At 49.0% G+C, this 13,582-nt stretch overlaps 1 pseudogene; it reads left to right on the top strand.

Moving 5' to 3' along the window:
* Window positions 1-5,169: 5,169 nt before the first annotated feature.
* On the top strand, window positions 5,170-8,764 carry LOC143802128 (UDP-GalNAc:beta-1,3-N-acetylgalactosaminyltransferase 2 pseudogene; annotated as a pseudogene).
* The last annotated feature ends 4,818 nt before the right edge of the window (window positions 8,765-13,582 follow it).

Here is a 13,582-nt window from a genome sequence, read left to right as displayed (position 1 = left end):
AGGTCAAACGTTTTCTGTAAGTCTTCACAAGGTTGCCACACGCTGTTGTTGGTATGTTGGCCCATTCCTCCATGCAGATCTCCTCTAGAGCAGTGATGTTTTTGGCTTTTCGCTTGGCAACACGGACTTTCAACTCCCTCCAAAGGTTTTCTATAGGGTTGAGATCTGGAGACTGGCTAGGCCACTCCAGGACCTTGAAATGCTTCTTACGAAGCCACTCCTTCGTTGCCCTGGCGGTGTGCTTTGGATCATTGTCATGTTGAAAGACCCAGCCACGTTTCATCTTCAATGCCCTTGCTGATGGAAGGAGGTTTGCACTCAAAATCTCACGATACATGGCCCCATTCATTCTTTCATGTACCCGGATCAGTCGTCCTGGCCCCTTTGCAGAGAAACAGCCCCAAAGCATGATGTTTCCACCACCATGCTTTACAGTAGGTATGGTGTTTGATGGATGCAACTCAGTATTCTTTTTCCTCCAAACACGACAAGTTGTGTTTCTACCAAACAGTTCCAGTTTGGTTTCATCAGACCATAGGACATTCTCCCAAAACTCCTCTGGATCATCCAAATGCTCTCTAGCAAACTTCAGACGGGCCCGGACATGTACTGGCTTAAGCAGTGGGACACGTCTGGCACTGCAGGATCTGAGTCCATGGTGGCGTAGTGTGTTACTTATGGTAGGCCTTGTTACATTGGTCCCAGCTCTCTGCAGTTCATTCACTAGGTCCCCCCCGTGTGGTTCTGGGATTTTTGCTCACCGTTCTTGTGATCATTCTGACCCCACGGGGTGGGATTTTGCGTGGAGCCCCAGATCGAGGGAGATTATCAGTGGTCTTGAATGTCTTCCATTTTCTAATTATTGCTCCCACTGTTGATTTCTTCACTCCAAGCTGGTTGGCTATTGCAGATTCAGTCTTCCCAGCCTGGTGCAGGGCTACAATTTTGTTTCTGGTGTCCTTTGACAGCTCTTTGGCCTTCACCATAGTGGAGTTTGGAGTCAGACTGTTTGAGGGTGTGCACAGGTGTCTTTTTATACTGATAACAAGTTTAAACAGGAGCCATTACTACAGGTAATGAGTGGAGGAAAGAGGAGACTCTTAAAGAAGAAGTTACAGGTCTGTGAGAGCCAGAAATCTTGAAATTTTGTTTCTGACCAAATACTTATTTTGCACCATAATATGCAAATAAAATGATAAAAAAACAGACAATGTGATTTTCTGGATTTTTTGTTCTCAGTTTGTCTCCCATAGTTGAGGTCTACCTATGATGTAAATTACAGACGCCTCTCATCTTTTTAAGTGGTGGAACTTGCACTATTGCTGACTGACTAAATACTTTTTTGCCCCACTGTATATATATTTATATTTTACTTTTTCAAAACTACTAAAAGGAAAATAGTTTGTGCTCCCTGTATGGTCAGCACGTAGTAGCGCCTCATTTTGGAAGTATCACGGCTTGTAAATGCTTTTTGAAGCCAGACAAGAGTCTTTTAATTCATGTGTGAGGGATTTTCCTCCATTCTTCCTTGTAGAATTCCTCCAGTTCTGTGAGATTCCTAGGTCGGCTTGCTTCCTCTGACATTTAGAGGTCTATCCACAGATTTTCAATGATGATCAGATTAAGGGACTGTGAGGGCCATTGTAAAACCTTCAGCTTGCCCCTTCTGAGGTCGTCTATTGTGGATTGTGATGTGTTTAGGATCATTCTCCATTTGTAACAGCCATCCTCTTCCTCTTTTCAAGTTCATCTTTTTTTTTTTTTTTACAGGTGGTGTTATGTTTGCATCAAAAATTTGTAGAAATTTTATTGACTCCATTCTTCCCTCTACCTGTGAAATGTTCCCGTGCCGTTGGCAGCAACGCAACCCCAAAGCATGACTGATCCACCCCCGTGTTTAATGGCTGGCAAGATGTTCTTTTGCTGAAATTCTGCACCCTTTTTTCTCCACACATAGCTTTGATGATTGTGGCCAAGGAGATCTATTTTATCCTCATTGGTCCACAGGACTTGTTTCCAAAAACCATCAGGCTTGTTTAGATGTCCTTTTGCATAGTTCTGACTCAGAATTTTATGGTGAGGACGCAGGAGAGGTTTTCTTCCATGAATGCCATATTTGTGCAGGTGTCTCTGAACAGTACAACAATGTACCACAAATCCAGAGTCTGCTAAATCTTTCTAAGGTCTTTTGCAGTCAAGCGGGAGTTCTGATTTCTCTCTCTAGCAATCATACAAGCAGCTCTCACTAACATTTTGCTTGGTCTTCCAGACTTTATTTTGACCTCCACTGTTCATGGTAATGGCCATTTCTAACTTGGGCTTCTTTCACACTAGCGTGGGGCTTGGCCCGTCGCAGTGCGTCGGGCCGAGGTTACCGACGCTAGCGTTGTCTCCGCCGCACAACGGGGGCAGCGGATGCATTTTTCCAGTGCATCCGCTGTCCCATCGTGAGGTGCGGGGAAGTGCGGGGAGGTGGGGGCGGAGTTCCAGCCACGCATGCGCGGTCGGAATAAGCGGACCGTCGGCAGCAAAAAACGTTACATACATTTTTTGCGTCCGACGGTCCGCCACAACACGGCGCAACCGTCGCTAATGTTAGTCAATGGAGAAAAAACGCATCCTGCAAGCACTTTTGCAGGATGCGTTTTTTCTGCAAAACGACGCATTGTGACGGATTGCAGTTAACGCTAGTGTGAAAGTAGCCTTACATTTCAAACTGAGGGAAGGGCAACTTGAAAACGCTTTCCTATCTTCTTACAGCCTTCTCCTGCTTTGTGGGTCTCCACCATTTTTATTTTCAGAGTATTGGCAGCTACTTAGAAGAACCCATGGCTCCTGTTTTTTGGCACCGGGTTAGAGGAGGCTGGGTTTTTATAAAGCTGGGAAATTTGCATCACCTGGCCTTTCCTAACGATGATAGTGAACGAGCCATAACCCTAATAGGCTAATTAAGGTCTGAAACCTTGGTCAACGTCATCTGAGCACACAAATCTCTGAGGGTGCGCAAACGTTTTCATCTGTCAGTTTTCCGTTTTGTAATTTTTAATATATATATATATATATATACATACATACATTTTTTGTGTCATCTGTAACTTTAGGCCTTTTAGAGATGATTTCACATTCAACTTGCGTAACTGTTCGCAATAACCGTACTTTTGACCAGGGTGCTCACACTTTTTACATGTCACTGTATAACCCCGGTTTATATCTCGTATCTTCCATGTTTGCAGACATCTCGGCACTCGCAGAGGCGTCCGTGTTCTTTCTTAAGACTTATAATGGTGCAAATTAAAAATAGATGAAAACAATAAACAACAAACAGGCAGAAATGCAACAATGGGTGAGGCCCAGCCCCGGCAGCTCGGTCGCACTCAGCGGCTATAGCTCACCGAATAAGCAGGGACCCGAACAAATTCACTCATCTCTAGTTACAAAGTGATGACCTGATCACGGACGCCCTGATCCCCCTGAAGATGCTGCACTGATCAGCGAAACATGTCTGAAGGGTTCTGTGACCATTTTTAATACAACCATTGTATCGGAGTGGGTTAGTGACATCCATTTTGCGTCAAGAGGGTTTTTGTTTCTCAGTCCCCATCGCCATATCAGGGCTTTTTTTTGCGGGACGAGTTTTCGTTTTGATTGATATCGTTCACTTTACCAAATAATGTAGTGAAAATGGGGGGGGGGGGGGAAGTGCAGTAAAAAATCCAAAACAATTGCATTTTTTTAATTTTATTTTTATGGTGGCAAAATGACCTGGAAACCTGATCCTATAGGTCGTGAAGAAAATTTCTGCTGACAGGCGGCCGTGTGCACCTGACCCCATTGTTATGCCTCTGCTGCCATAGCAACCACAGCCCCCTCTTATACTTCCCAGAATAGGGCCAGTAATAGACATGGGGGCTGAACCACAAAACTTTTTGTGCAGCCACAAATATTGGCCTAGAGAATCCCCTCACTGCTGCCACACAGTTAACTATCCCTTTTATAGCCCCCAAAAGTATGACACCCCCACTATGCCTCCCTACAGTGTATGAGGCCCACAGCTCTAGGATGCCTGCAAGGAGCGACGTCCTCCCCCTGTACACAGACCGCCTGCGAGGAGCGACGTCCTCCCCCTGGACACAGACCACCTGCGAGGAGCGACATCCTCCCCCCCGACACAGACCGCCTGCGAGGAGCGACATCCTCCCCCTGGACACAGACAGCCTGCTAGGAGCGACGTCCTCTCCCCCGGACACAGACCGCCTGTGAGGAGCGACGTCCTCTCCCCCGGACACAGACAGCCTGCGAGGAGCGACGTCCTCCCCCCGGACACAGACAGCCTGCGAGGAGCGACGTCCTCTCCCCCGGACACAGACAGCCTGCGAGGAGCGACGTTATCTCCCCGGACATAGACAGCCTGCGAGGAGCGACGTCCTCCCCCCGGACACAGACAGCCTTTGAGGAGCGACGTCCTCTCCCTGGACACAGACAGCCTTTGAGGAGCGACGTCCTCCCCCCCGGACACAGACCGCCTGTGAGGAGCGACGTCCTCCCCCCGGACACACACAGCCTTTGAGGAGCGACGTCCTCTCCCCCGGACACAGACAGCCTTTGAGGAGCGACGTCCTATCCCTGGACACAGACAGTCTGCGAGGAGCGACATCCTCCCCCTGGACACAGACAGTCTGCGAGGAGCGACATCCTCCCCCTGGACACAGACAGTCTGCGAGGAGCGACATCCTCCCCCCGGACACAGACAGTCTGCGAGGAGCGACATCCTCCCCCCGGACACAGACAGCCTGTGAGGAGCGACGTCCTATCCCTGGACACAGACAGTCTGCGAGGAGCGCCGTCCTCCCACCGGACACAGACCGTTACATTTAAGCACAGATTCACTCTGTATATAGAGATATTTATGGTCACGTGACGCGCAACCTGTTCGTTTTATCCAATGACAGCTTTATCTGCGAACAGCCAATAGTCGTAAGCAATAGAACAGTTTTAGCCAATCAGAGCACGACGCCGATCGCGCAGGTGCAGAACAAGTGGCCAATAGCAGCAGCCTATGCCCAAAATCCAATCAGATCACAGAATTTCATGCCGGTTGGGCTGCAGAGAGGAGAGCACGTGACTGAGGCATTCAGCCAATAGCTGCGCATAGCTAAGGCCGTTGCCCCGGCAATGGTGAAAGCCGCGCTGTGATTGGCCGGCGCGCCGCGCTGACTTCCTGTGCCCGGAGCTGCCGCGGTGCAGACCCGATGCGCCGCCCGCTGCTCCTGCTGCTGTGCCCCTGCCTGCTCGGGCTGCTCCTGCAGCTGTGGCTCCGCTCCCCGCACCACCCGCTGGTGATCGGCGTCCTGTCCGCCCGGCAGCACCGCGCCCTCCGGGACACCATCCGCGGCTCGTGGCTCCAGGCCCTGCCGCCCGCCCGGCGCCCGCTGCTGCGCTTCATCGTGGGCTCTGAGGCCTGCTCCGTGCCGCCCGAGGACCGGGAGGACCCGTACTCCTGCCGCCTGCTGAACATCACGTCCCCGGTGCTGCAGCGGGAGATCGAGGCCTTCACCGGGCCGGAGCCCGCCCGCTCCCGCCACCCGCAGCTCAGCGTCACCTTCCGGGTGCTGCACCCGATCGTCATCACCCGGCTGGGGGCGTGGTGCGGCATGGGGCGGAATGTGAGCGCCCGTCTGTTCCAGGCGGAGCAGGAGGATCCGCTGCTGGTGGCCCGCTTCGCCCCGGGCCTGGCCGTCCCCTCGGGCCTGTGCTACAAGGCGGTGGAGCGCTTCGTCCTCCCGGAGGGTTTCCTGGGCACGCTGCGCTGGGACAGCCATGACGGGGGCGGGCTGCCCATGTGGGGCGTGCAGCGGGTCGCCCTGAACGACGGCGGGGGCGTGCTGCGGGTGACGGCGGCCCCGGAGGGGCTCCTGCCCTACGACTTCTCCCAGGGCCCCGAGGGAATCGCCGGCGGCTTCACCTACACGGTCCACGATGGCGAGCTGCTCCTCCAGCGGCTGAGCTCCCGCCCCCAGCGCCAGGCCCGGCACCGCGCCGCCCTGCGGGAGGAGGAGGCGGAGCTGCAGGCGGAGAGCCGCGTACACCGCGACATGGTCTTCGTAGACGTGGTGGACACGTACCGCAGCGTCCCCCGCAAGCTGCTGCTCTTCTACCGCTGGCTGGAGGCCGCCGTCACCTTCACCTTCCTGCTGAAGACGGACGACGACTGCTTCATCCACCTGGACAACGTCCTGCGGGCCCTGGAGGACGGGAGCGTGCAGGGGCCCAACGCCTGGTGGGGGAACTTCCGCCTCAACTGGGCCGTGGAGCGGACGGGGAAGTGGCAGGAGCTGGAGTACATGAGCCCCGCGTACCCCGCCTTCGCCTGCGGCTCCGGCTACGTCCTCTCCCGCGACATCGTCCAGTGGCTCGCCGCCAACGCCGACCGGCTGCAGACCTACCAGGGCGAGGACGTCAGCATGGGCATCTGGATGGCGGCCATCGGCCCCCGCCGTTACCAGGACGACGCTTGGCTCTGTGAGAAGTCATGTGACCGCGCCATGCTCTCCGCCCCGCAGTTCTCGGAGGAGGAATTGGCCGAGCTCTGGCGGCAGAAGCAGCGCTGCGGGGACCCCTGCGGGTGCACCAACACGTGACTCAGGACCGAAGAATGGGGGACGGGGCGTGGTATTGGGGTGACCCCGGGTGAAATGCAACGGCTCCCCTCCCTCCTGTGCAGACGTGGCGGGGTCTGAATATGGAAACGGCTTCTCTAGGACTTTGCCTTTAAGTCGCCCCCAAAAGCCATAAAAGATGCAGAACAGGCAACATGGCCGCCACTCTAGCTCCTCCCCTTTAGCCAAGTGGGAGGGTTCATGAGTTGTCACCCGGCTGCCATACGAGCGCATACAGAAAACAATATGCCATCAGGACTTGCCTTGGGAGCCGTCTTATTTATGTATCTTCCAGGAGACAGTGGAGAGGGCGGAGTCACTGCAGGCTCCTCCCTCTCTGAACGATCCGGACATTTATAACTGGACGTATATATAATATTACCCATCGCGTATAGATTTATTAAAATTATTTTATTTTTTGCACCCAAAAAAATTCTTAGCCCTTTCACTATATTATTTTTTTTGCCGACAAGGGGGTGTGGCCTAAATTGCACTGAAATGTGAGGAACAAAAAAAAGCCAGAATGCACACATTTTTCCAATAAATCAGTCAGGAGGTAACAATAGAGCTGGGCGCTCACACAAAGCTCTAATATATACACATATATAGCAGTGAGAGTGAAGTCAGAGAAAGTAAGCTGTACTTACTGCAAGGAAAGCTAGAGAGACTCCCACCCCGACGCGCGTTTTGGTGTTGACCTTCGTAAGGGGTTGGCATCCTCAAAAGAGACGAGTTTAAAAAGTGGCATAGGCCAATCATAAGGTAAGGTGTGTGAAAGAACCACTAATGCCTTAAGGTAGGCGTGGAATATCCTATAATACGTCACCGAGCCCAATCGGATGGGATTAGGAAGTGGCCAATGTAGTTGAAGGCACTGTGGTATGATGCGGCCAGGAAGGTCCACGACAGCAGCGTTATGTCAAAACAATGCGACATCACAAAAGGGGGGAAGATAAGCGGTGAGGGCAGGAGGGGGAAGGGCAGGTATGTCGCCTCCAGTGTCCAGAATGTTAAGCCTCCATCACGGAGGCTACTAAGAATGGAGAATAAAATGTCTCTGTGCCCTCTGGTCACGTGCCCCCTACATGATTCTGGCCTTGCGGGTCACATGACGCTGCTGCCGCAGGTCTTCCTGGCCACATTGTACCACGTCCCCTCCCACCACCTCGCCTGGTTCCCCACCCCCTCTGACGTATTATACGCTTTACATACCATTCGCTGACTCATTGCGTTGACGATAATTGTCCTTGTTTTTATTATGTACACCCCTTTTCACAGGTTCAGCGCCATGGAACAAATGGCGCTATAATAATATCGCGCCTACCTTCAGGCACCGGTGTTTTTTTCACGCACCTTAACTTTTGATTGGCCAATGACACTTTGTAACTCATGCCTCTTCTGATGACCCCACCTCCTGCCGAAGATCAGCACTGAGCGCGCGTCGGGGTGGGAGCCGTGCAGCTGCGGGTCTCGAGGTTTCCCTGCAGTAAGCTTCCATTATCTGACTTCACTCTCACCGCCCACAGACTGAGTGCGTCATATACGGCTGATTATACACCGTGTATAGCCCCCCGCATCGCTGCTATGTATGTGTATGGATTGGTGTTTGTGTGGCGCCCCCAGACAATTGTTTGCATTACCCAGGGGCCCCCTGACTTATTGGTGGTTACAGACCTCTTAGGTCATTGTATGACGTGTACCGTATTGTTGGTTACACCACTAGTTACATAAAGGGAAGGTGCCGCGATTTTTAATTTTGTATTAATAATTATTATATAATCAATTATTTTTAATACAAAATTAATCGTAGAGCTTTAATAGTTTTGTGTTTATTACTTTTTACTTTAACCACTGGGAGCTGCCATTTTCTTTTTGGTGTGTTGGTGTCTGAACAGGACATTTACACCCCCCACGTACGGCAGCCCCTGAGCCTACGGACAGACGGTGGCCACATCCCTTGTATTGAGACCACTCTAGCTGTGCCCGGGGCTGGTCCCCTCGGCTGTCCAGGTGATAGCTGTGGGAGGACATCGGCCATCTCTGTGGAGCCTGCAGTGCTCCCCCTGCCGTCGGACCGGACACACTCCTCAGTAAGCATGTGCGATGACAGTGAAGTGCTATATGGGGCCATTATACTGTGGAGCGCTATATGGGGCCATTATACTGTGGAGCGCTATATGGGGCCATTATACTGTGGAGCGCTATATGGGGCCATTATACTGTGGAGCTATATGGGGCCATTATACTGTGGAGCGCTATATGGGGCCATTATACTGTGGAGCTATATGGGGCCATTGTACTGTGGAGCACTATATGGGGCTATTATACTGTGGAGCACTATATGGGGCCATTATACTGTGGAGTCCTATATGAGGCCATTATACTGTGGAGCGCTATATGGGGCCATTATACCGTGGAGCCCTATATGGAGCCATTATACCGTGGAGTGCTATATAGGGCCATTATAATGTGGAGCGCTATATGGGGCCATTATACTGTATGGAGCTCTATATGGGCCCATTATACTGTGGAGCACTATATGTGGCCATTATACTGTAGAGCACTATATGGAGCCATTATACTGTGGAGCACTATATGGGGCCATTATACTGTGGAGCACTGTATGGAGCCATTATGCTGTGGAGCAATATATGGGGCCATTATACTGTGGAGCGCTATATGGGGTTATTATACTGTGGAGCGCTGTATGGGGATCATTATACTGTAGAGCACTATATGGGGCCATTATACTGTGGAGCTCTGTATGGGGACCATTATACTGTGGAGCACTATATGTGGCCATTATACTGAGGAGCACTGTATGGAGCCATTATACTGTGGAGCACTATATGGGGCCATTATACTGTGGAGCACTATATGTGGCCATTATACTGAGGAGCACTATATGGAGCCATTATACTGTGGAGCACTATATGGGGACCATTATACTGAGGAGCACTATATGGAGCCATTATACTGTGGAGCACTGTATGGAGCCATTATACTGTGGAGCACTGTATGGAGCCATTATGCTGTGGAGCACTATATGGGGCCATTATATTGTGGAGCGCTGTATGGGGACCATTATAGTGCGGAGCCCAATATGGGGCCATTATACAGAGGGTTCGGCGAGTGATGTAGTTACTGACATGATAGCTGCCGGATCTCGTGGAGCACAGGAGGACCTGGAGTGGCTGCTGCTACAGACTATTCTCTGAAAGAGGCTCCATAGCCTTTGGACGTCAGATTTGTTGATCGTTGTGGGAATGACACGGACTACATCAGACCTGTGTGGGAACTTTCCAAGAACAGAATGTTTTGACAATGTTACATGAGTTAGAAGAAGATAGTAATTTGTAGATCTCATACACCTGATTTGTGTTTGGGAGTGATGGTCAGTCTTTTGATATTTGTATACATAGGCTCTCTGCCTGAGGCCGGCGTCCACCAGAGGGCGCATCACCGCAACTCAATGTAAGTACAGATCACTCAGCTTTCCTTCATTCCCCGGGGGTTACAGGCACGAGCGAGTGCTTTAGCGCAGCTCCTGCCTGTAAATTGAGTTAACCCCTTCAGATGGATTACCTCGTGGGACGTGACAGTTCATCTGAGGGTATGTATATTGTGGGTTTATTATTTTGCCAAGCGAGGGTGTTCAGCTGGATTGAGAGAGCAATAAAATATTAAAACAACCTGTGTTTATTTCATTAACCCCTTCACCCCCAAGGGTGGTTTGCACGTTAATGACCAGGCCAATTTTTACAATTCTGACCACTGTCCCTTTATGAGGTTATAACTCTGGAACGCTTCAACGGATCCTGGTAATTCTGACACTGTTTTCTCGTGACATATTGTACTTCATGATAGTGGTAAAATTTCTTTAATATTACCTGCGCTTATTTGTGAAAAAAAAACGGAAATGTGGCGAAAATTTAGAAAATTTCGCAATTTTCCAACTTTGAATTTTTATGCAATTAAATCACAGTGATATGTCACACAAAATACTTAATAAGTAACATTTTCCACATGTCTACCTTACATCAGCATAATTTTGGAACCAAAATTTTTTTTTGTTAGGGAGTTATAAGGGTTAAAAGTTGACCAGCAATTTCTCATTTTTACAACACCATTTTTTATTAGGGACCACATCTCATTTGAAGTCATTTTGAGGGGTCTATATGATAGAAAATACCCAAGTGTGACACAATTCTAAAAACTGCACCCCTCAAGGTACTCAAAACCACTTTCAAGAAGTTTATTAACCCTTCAGGTGTTTCACAGGAATTTTTGGAATGTTTAAATAAAAATGAACATTTAACTTTTTTTCACACAAAATTTACTTCAGCTCCAATTTGTTTTATTTTACCAAGGGTAACGGGAGAAAATGGACCCCAAACGATGTTGTACAATTTTTTCTGAGTGCGCAGATACCCCATATGTGGGGGTAAACCACTGTTTGGGCGCATGACAGAGCTCGGAAGCGAAGGAGCGCCATTTGACTTTTCAATGCAAAATTGACTGGAATTAAGATGGGACGCCATGTTGCGTTTGGAGAGCCCCTGATGTGCCTAAACATTGAAACCCCCCACAAGTGACACCATTTTGGAAAGTAGACCCCCTAAGGAACTTATCTAGAGGTGTGGTGAGCACTTTGACCCACCAAGTGCTTCACAGAAGTTTATAATGCAGAGACGTAAAAATAAAAAATCATTTTTTCACAAAAAATATCTTTTTGCCCCCAATTTTTTACTTTCCCAAAGGTAAGAGAAGAAATTGGACCCCAAATGTTGTTGTACAATTTGTTCTGAGTACGCTGATACCCCATATGTGGGGGTAAACCACTGTTTGGGCGCTTGGGAGAGCTCGGAAGGGAAGGAACGCCGTGTGACTTTTCACTGCAAAATTGACAGGAATTGAGGTGGGACGCCATGTTGCGTTTGGAGAGCCACTGATGTGCCTAAACATTAAACCCCCCCCCCCCCCACAAGTGACACCATTTTGGAAAGTAGACCCCCTAAGGAACTTATCTAGAGGTGTGGGGAGCACTTTGACCCACCAAGTGCTTCACAGAAGTTTATAATGCAGAGCCTTAAAAATAAAAACTTTTCCCACAAAAATTATTTTTAGCCCCCAGTTTTGTATTTTCCCGAGGGTAACAGGAGAAATTGGACCCCAAAAGTTGTCCAATTTGTCCTGAGTACGCTGATACCCCATATGTGGGGGGGAACCACCGTTTGGGCGCATGGGAGGGCTCGGAAGGGATGGAGCGCCACTTGGAATGCAGACTTAGATGGAATGGTCTGCAGGCATCACATTGCGTTTGCAGAGCCCCTAATGTACCTAAACAGTAAAAAAAAAACACAAGTGACACCATTTTGGAAAGTAGACCCCCTAAGGAACTCATCTAGATGTGTTGTGAGAGCTTTGAACCCCCAAGTGTTTCACTACAGTTTATAACGCAGAGACGTGCAAATAAAAAATATTTTTTTTCCACAAAAATTATTTTTTAGCCCCCAGTTTTGTATTTTTCCAAGGGTAACAGGAGAAATTGGACCCTAAATATTGTTGTCCAATTTGTCCTGAGTACGCTGATACCTGATATGTGGGGGGGAACCACCGTTTGAGCGCATGGCAGAGCTCGGAAGGGAAGGAGCATCATTTGGAATGCAGACGTAGATGGATTGGTCTGCAGGTGTCACATTGCGTTTGCAGAACCCCTAATGTACCTAAACAATAGAAACCCCCACAAGTGACCTAATATTGGTAATTAGACCCCCCAAGGAACTTATCTAGTTGTGTTGTGAGAACTTTGAACCCCCAAGTGTTTCACTACAGTTTATAACGCAGAGCCGTGAAAATAATTAAAAAAAACTTTCCCGAAAAAATTATTTTTTAGCCCCCAGTTTTGTATTTTCCCAAGGGTAACAGGTGAAATTGGGATTTGCGTTTGCAGAGCCCCTAATGTACCTAAACAGTAGAAACCCCCCCACAAATGACACCATTTTGGAAAGTAGACCCCCTAAGGAACTCATCTAGATGTGTTTTGAGAGCTTTGAACCCCCAAGTGTTTCACTACAGTTTATAACGCAGAGCCATGCAAATAAAAAATATTTTTTTTTCCACAAAAATTATTTTTTAGCCCCCAGTTTTGTATTTTCCCAAGGGTAACAGGAGAAATTGGACCCCAAAAGTTGTTCTCCAATGTGTTCCGAGTACGCTGATACCCCAAATGTTGGGGTAAACCCCTGTTTGGGCGCACGGGAGAGCTCGGAAGGGAAGGAGCACTGTTTTACTTTTTCAACTCAGTATTGGCTGGAATTGAGATCGGAAGCCATGTCGCGTTTGGAGAGCCCCTGATGTGCCTAAACAGTGGAAACCCCCCAATTATAACTGAAACCCTAATCCAAACACACCCCTAACCCTAATCCCAACGGTAACCCTAACCACACCTCTAACCCAGAAACACCCCTAACCCTAATCCCAACCCTATTCCCAACCGTAAATGTAATCCTAACCCTAACTTTAGCCTCAACCCTAACCCTAACTTTAGCCCCAACCCTAACTGTAGCCTTAACCCTAGCTCTAACCCTAACCCTAACCCTAATGGGAAAATGGAAATAAATACATTTTTTAAATTTTTTTATTTTTCGCTAACTAGGGGGGTGATGAAGGGGGGTTTGATTTACTTTTATAGTGGGTTTTTTAGCGGATTTTTATGATTGGCAGCCGTCACACACTGAAAGACGCTTTTTATTGCTAAAAGTATTTTTTGCGTTACCACATTTTGAGAGCTATAATTTTTCCATATTTGAGTCCACAGAGTCATGTGAGGTCTTGTTTTTTGCGGGACGAGTTGACGTTTTTATTGGTAACATGTTCGGGCACGGGAGATTTTTTTGATCGCTTTTTATTCCGATTTTTGTGAG

The sequence above is a fragment of the Ranitomeya variabilis genome, chromosome 1 (genome assembly GCF_051348905.1).
Source record: "Ranitomeya variabilis isolate aRanVar5 chromosome 1, aRanVar5.hap1, whole genome shotgun sequence".
Classification (NCBI taxonomy): Eukaryota; Metazoa; Chordata; class Amphibia; order Anura; family Dendrobatidae; genus Ranitomeya; species Ranitomeya variabilis.
The sequence above is the reverse complement of the archived record's forward strand: the minus strand, read 5'-3'. Positions and strand labels throughout refer to the sequence as shown.